At 41.6% G+C, this 6,700-nt stretch overlaps 1 non-coding gene across 1 annotated transcript; it reads left to right on the plus strand.

The window, feature by feature from the left end:
• The first annotated feature begins 3,457 nt into the window (after positions 1-3,457).
• TRNAW-CCA (transfer RNA tryptophan (anticodon CCA)) lies at positions 3,458-3,529 on the plus strand. Its single transcript has one exon. It is a non-coding gene; the product is annotated as a tRNA-Trp (tRNA).
• Positions 3,530-6,700: the final 3,171 nt, after the last annotated feature.

Here is a 6,700-nt window from a genome sequence, read left to right on the forward strand (position 1 = left end):
GGGCGGACTGACCATTTGGGAACTCGGGCACTGCCCGAGGGTCTGGGGTCAGTAGGGGGCCCCATGAGATGCCCCTGGTACCTTTCATAGGCTTTTTTGGGTGTGGTTTGGGTGTGGGTGAGGACACAGGGGCCCCATGATCCCCTATTGCCCGGGGGGCCCCATGAGTTGTCAGTCCGCCCCTGCTTACTACATGTGAACTCTGTGAATGATCACAGAGGTCACATGGTACAGGGCTATTCACAACAACCCTGTACCATGTGACAAGCTGTGACCAATCGCAGCTCACACCAGGGGTGGATTGACAACTTATGGGGCCCCTGGGCAATAGGGGATTATGGGGCCCCTGTGTCCTTGCCCACATTCAAATTACACCCAAAAAAGGTACCAGGGGCATCTCATGGGGCCCCCTACTGACCTTGGGCAGTGCCTGAGTACCTGAATGGTCAGTCCACCCCTCAGTATTTCTCAATGGCTGCAGGAATGCAGCCAGAGAGAAGGAGAAATGATTGCGTTTACAGCCTTTATGGCTGTAAAAGCAATCAGTGTAAAAAAAGAAAAAATATATTCATCACCCCCCACAAGTAGTACAGTGTCACTATAGTGACACTGTTCTGCTGGGGTGACAGTATGTTAAAAAAAAAACCAACATAAATAATAATATAAAAACTTAAAATGTAAAAACATTTTTTTGAAAAATTATTTTTGGTTATAAGCTAATTTGGGTTATTATTTCTTTTTTAATAAAAAGATAACTGAATACATTTTGGCCAAGATTTATGAAGAAAGATTATTTATTTGCAAAATTTTATAAGAAAAACACTTTTTTTCAAAAATTTAAAACTTTTTCATTTATATAGCAAAAACTATATAGCAAAGCAAAAAATAAAAATACCAAATACCACCAAAATAAAGTTTTATCTGTCTCAAAAAAATGCTAAAAAATTCATACGGGTACAGTGTGGCATGACCGCGCAATTGGCATTCAAAGTGTGATAGCACTGAAAGCTGAAAACTGGCCTGGACTGGAAGGGGGTGAAAGTGTCCGGACTTGAAGTGGTCAAAGTGTAGTTTTTAAAAAAAAAAAAAATGTTTAAATGCCTGCAGAAATATTATGTAACATAAAAAAATTGCAACAGCCACCGTTTTATTCTCCAGGGCCTCTGCTTTTAAAAAAAGATATAATGTTTGGAGGTTCTAACTAATTTTAGAGCAAAAAAAAATGCTGATTTGTACATATCTGAGAGCCAATTAACCTATCAGCATGTCTTTGGAGTGTGGAAGGAAACCAGAGTACTGGGAGGAAACCCACTCAGGAACAGGGAGAGAAATGTCAGAATTGGCCTATGGATTAGGTGGTTAATGTTTGGGATGGGGCACTGGGGGGCAGGGGCGGACTGAAAACTCATGAGGCCCCCAGGCAATAGGGGATTATGGGGCCCCTGTGTCCTTGCCCAAACTCAAAAAAGCCTATGAAAGGTACCAGGGGCATCTCATGGGTCCCCCTACTGACCCCGCGCCCTCGGGCAGTGCCCGAGTTTCCAAATGGTCAGTCCGCCCCTGCTGGGGGGGGGGAAGGGGTGCAATGAATGTGACTGTTTTAATTTTAGGTGGTTTAGATGCCCATTGTTCTTACATTTAGTTTATTTTTCTGTCAAGTGATACAGAGAACAAAAGGCAAACATGTTTTAACCTTTGTACATTATTGAGAGAGTACCAAAGAAGTAGACTCTGTCACTTAGAACATCCACAAACAATGGCCTGAGATTGATTTGCAGTCCTGATGTTCCCTCAATTCTTTCTATGGTTTCTTTGCACAATACAGAAGAGTGAAAGACAATTTTATATATTTGTTTTTAATTTTAATGGCTTTGCATGGCAGCCACAACATTATGTAACAATATTCTTTTTAAAGAGTGACAGTATTGCTAAGTTAAGTAAGGATTCCACACTGTCAGGGCTCAACTTGAAATCTTGTATTACACTGTTAGCAGGGGTGGACTGACAACTCATGGGGCCCCCGGGCAATAGGGGATCATGAGGCCCCTGTGTCCTTGCCCAAACTAAAAAAAGCCTATGAAAAAGGTACCAGGGGCATCTCATGGGGCCCCCTACTGACCCCAGGCCCTCCGGCAATGCTCGAGTTTCCAAATGGTCAGTCCACCCCGGACTGTTAGTGATTCATTTTTACCTCCAAGAGAATTGTTTGTTTTTCCCCTCCATGTTCATCAACGTCACTTTCTATGTGTTCTTCAACTCTCACTGGATGGTATTGTGTGGGTCTTTGGGCCTACCCTGAAGGTCAGGGGGAGGATGTGTGGTCCTTAGGTTCCCTTCTTTCCTCTCTTGGGGTTCTTTCTTTGGGAGAGCTTCTTAACGTACACTTGATGATCTTTGGCTGACCACGAGGAAAGAGGTCCTCCAGGCTTTTTGGGTGGGTGGACTTGAGTGTTCCTTGCCCCCGTCAGGAATCTTGCAACACGGCAGTCAGCGAAGGATCCTTTCTCTTTAGGAGGTGACCATATAACACACCCTGGTGCACTTCTTATGTTTACTTTGGTGTTTTGTTTTCTGTGTGCTGATCAATGGCATTTAGCACCCAAATATACAGGCAATGATCATTTTGGAAATTCTCTCTCACGCTTCCTTTGAAGACTTTACCACAAACAAAAAACAAGCAACTCATTACAGTGACAAAAAATTAGCAGATCTGCTTTTTTAAAGATAATTCTTCAACTGAAAAGAAACCGAGTTTACCTTAATGAATCTGTACAACACAGGATCAAGGCAATAAAAGCCACCAATGTGAAGACAAGGACGGTGAGGAACCTTTCTCTGACCCAAGTACACAGAGCACAATGGTGTAGCAGTTCATTGTGTTCACCAGCCTCCATGCACAGCAACATTTTTTACATTTTGTTTAGGTGAACGTTCACCTGAATTTAGTAAAAAAACATTAGTAACAGTAAACATTAAAAATGAATGCTGTTCTACTGAACATAGGTGTAAATACAAACACCAAGAGAAGACTAGGAAAGGAGATCATTGCCTGGCATCTTAAAATGTATAGAGACAGCAATCAATCTTATCCCACATTATGGAGGAGGATATCACTGAACTTCAACCTCCTCTTCCTCTAGAGAATTAGAGAAAACACAAAGGTGGGAATACAATGATTAAGAATATTACAACATAAACAGATTCAGCTTCAAGAATGGACATAGATTGTATGGAGATCTAATTGGAAGCTTTGGTGTTATTAGCAGTGTGGGCTCACCGGCCAGAGTTTGCCGGGTTTTTCATGAACTGTGAATGAGTAGTTACTGGTTTACATGTTCAACTATTGAAAGTACTTCTAAATGTGACTAGTCTACATAGCAGGTGTCTTGTTTATTGAGTGAAAAGGGCAGATGGTGTGCTAAATACTTAAAAATAGTGCAACACATACTTTGTATATGACTCTGTGGCGCAACGGTAGCGCGTCTGACTCCAGATCAGAAGGTTGCGTGTTCAAATCACGTCAGGGTCAACAGCTTTTTGATAAACAGCTACTTGATCAATTTTCTAGAAAACTATTTATTCAAGCAGCTCTACAAACAGAGCAGATGAAATGATCAGGAATCATGGATGTGCCTCTCTGTGAAGACAGACTATGGAGTTAATCTTCCAAAGGAGCAAAGTGAACGTTCTCTTTGGAAAGCGTATGCATACTCTACAAAATCAATGCTAGTAAATAAAATTAAATTGTGTTTACTTTGATTCCCCAATCATGGGCAAGGTATATTAAAAAAACAAGGATTTGCTCTAGAGTGTGATTGGGTATTTAGAGTGAACAGTTTCACCTGGTGTACTCCAAGGGTTGTGGGACAGTCAGATGATTACCACAAACGTTCCAAAGGCTACCGTGAATCCTTGTATTAATAACTTTTTGAAGTCGCTTTGAAAATGGGACCCATTATTACCTTGTTCTGTTTTTGGATCTTTACACTTTTCCAAGTGCCACACAAGCACACACCAGACATATGACCTAGGATAGCTTGCCACCATCTGCAGTCAATCAGCTGACTGGTCTGTAGGTAACCATACACACAGATTCCTGTCTGCTATTATACAGTTGCAAGAAAAAGTATGTGAACCCCTTGGGATTACGTGGAGTTTTGCATGAATTGGGCATAAAATGTGCTCTGAACGTCATCTAAGTCACAACAATAGAAGAACACAGTCTGCTGAACATAATACTACACAAACATTAGATGTTGCCATGGTTTAATTGCACATAACATGTAAACATTCACAGTGCAGGGAGGAAAAAGTATGTGAACCATTGGACTTAATAACTGGTTGACCCTCCTTTGGCAGCAATAACCTCAACCAAATGTTTCCTGTAGTTGCAGATCAGACCTGCACAATGATCTGGAGTCATTTTGGCCCACTCCTCTTCACAAAACTGTTTCAGTGTAGCAATATTCTTGGGATGTCTGGTGTGAATCGCTCTCTTAAGGTCATGCTACAGAATTTCAATCGGGTTGAGGTCAGGACTCTGACTGGGCCACTCCAGAAGGCGTATTCTGTGCTGTTGCAGCCATTGTTTTGTTGAATTACTTGTATGCTTTGGGTCATTGTCCTGTTGCATCACCCATCCTCTGCGGAGCTTCAGTTGGCGGACAGATGGTCGTACGTTTTCCTGCAAAATGTCTTGATAAACTCTGGAATTCATTTTCCCATCAATGACAACAATCCCTCCAGGCCCTGAGGCAGCAAAGCAGCCCCAAACCATGATGCTCCCTCCGCCATGTTTTACAGTGGGGATGAGGTTTTGATGTTGGTGTGCTGTGCCTTTTTTTCTCCACACATAGTGTTGTGTGTTCTTCGCAAACAACTCAATCTTGGTTTCATCTGTCCACAGTATATTTTGCCAGTAGTGCTGTGGAACATCCAGGTGCTCTTTTGCAAACTTCAAACGTGCTGCAATATTCTTTTTGGACAGCAATGGCTTCCTCCGTGGTGTCCTCCCATGTACTCCATTCTTGTTTAATGTTTTCCTTATTGTAGATGTGTCAACAAAAATGTTAGCATGTGCCAGAGATTTCTGTAGGTCTTTAGCTGACACTCTGGGATTCTTCTTTACCTCATGCAGCATTCTGCGCTGTGCTCTTGCAGTCATTTTTACAGGACGACCCCGCCTAGGGAGAGTAGCAACAGTGCTAAACTTTCTCCATTTGTAGACAGTCTGTCTTACCGTGGACACATGAACATCAAGGCTTTTGGAGATACTTTTGTAACCCTTTCCAGCTTCATGCAAGTCACAAATTCTTGATCGTAGGTCTTCTGAGAGCTCTTTTCTGCGAGGCATGGTTCACATCAGACAGTGCTTCTTGAAACCAGTAAACCCAAAACAGGTGTGTGTTTTTTAAGGGCAGGACAGCTGTCAGCAACGCATCCAATATCATCACACTGATTGGAGTCAAGGTTGGCTCACTCCTGGCTCCAATTAGCTCTGGGAGAAGTCATTAAGCTAGGGCCTCACATACTTTTTCCTCCCTGCACTGTGAATGTTTACATGTTATGTGCAATTAAACCATGGCAACATCTAATGTTTGTGTAGTATTATGTTCAGCAGACTGTGTTCGTTCTTCTATTGTGATTTAGATGATGTTCAGAGCACATTTTATGCCCAATTCATGCAAAACTCCACGTAATCCCAAGGGGTTCACATACTTTTTCTTGCAACTGTAGGCACTAGTACCATAATGCACCAATCTTTATAGGAGTATGAATTAGAATAGTATACAGAATTCATTAATTAATGTTATCATTTGTTATGCTTAAATGGGCAATGCATACAAATATGTACAGAGGTATAAAATACAAAAAAAAAATACAGCAATATGGCTATATGCCATAAAATAAAAGGGGAGAAAAACAGCAAAGAAACATAACCGTTCCGTACAACAGAAATCCAGAAACACCATGGCATAGAATACATTCTTCTAGATTAATGCAATGTTCATTTTTCAGACTATTTAATTTATAGAGGAAAGATGTGGGATGAATTGATCAACTTTGACCAATCACCTTTGGAGGTGTTACCTTACCTTCTGGATTAAGAGGTTCTAGTCTCCTAAAGTGGCTGTGAGTTAAATGGACCAGTTGGTTCTGATGGGTTTTGGTTAGGATTGCCAATATTAGTGCATTATTTGAGTCACATCAAGTCTGTTCCCTGCATAACTGTCACAGAGGGGATCCATATGACTGGCTTATATGTCTATTAAACCTTCCTGTAGTTAGTTGTTCTTCTGCGTCCTGTTAAGGTTGGGGGTCACCTGGTGTGTTGGGGTCACCTGACTACTCCGTTTCAGTCTCTCTTGTTGATATTGGTTGAAGGTTCATTGGCGGTACTAGGCGGGTTCCAGAGAAAGTGACTCCTCCACCAGTAATGGCTCCAAATATAAACTTGACTCTGAGTGGAGGTCCTTTTTTTTGGAACGTTTTACATTTTCTCTTAGTTGTTCTTATGGCTTCTTGGCACATTACAGCAGAGCCAGGGAGAGCTTTATATTGTTGTAAAGTTTGTGGGTGTTACTAGGCAGCCTCATCATTATGTCATGATATTCTGTTTAAACATCAACAATAGTATTGTCTCCCTAACCTAAGTAAAGAAGCCTCATTCTTGGGTTTCAGCAGGAAATGTTGTAATGTA

This window comes from Staurois parvus, unplaced genomic scaffold (assembly GCF_062004578.1).
Source record: "Staurois parvus isolate SC_StPar_1 unplaced genomic scaffold, SC_StPar_1.0 ptg001287l, whole genome shotgun sequence".
Taxonomy (NCBI): domain Eukaryota; kingdom Metazoa; phylum Chordata; class Amphibia; order Anura; family Ranidae; genus Staurois; species Staurois parvus.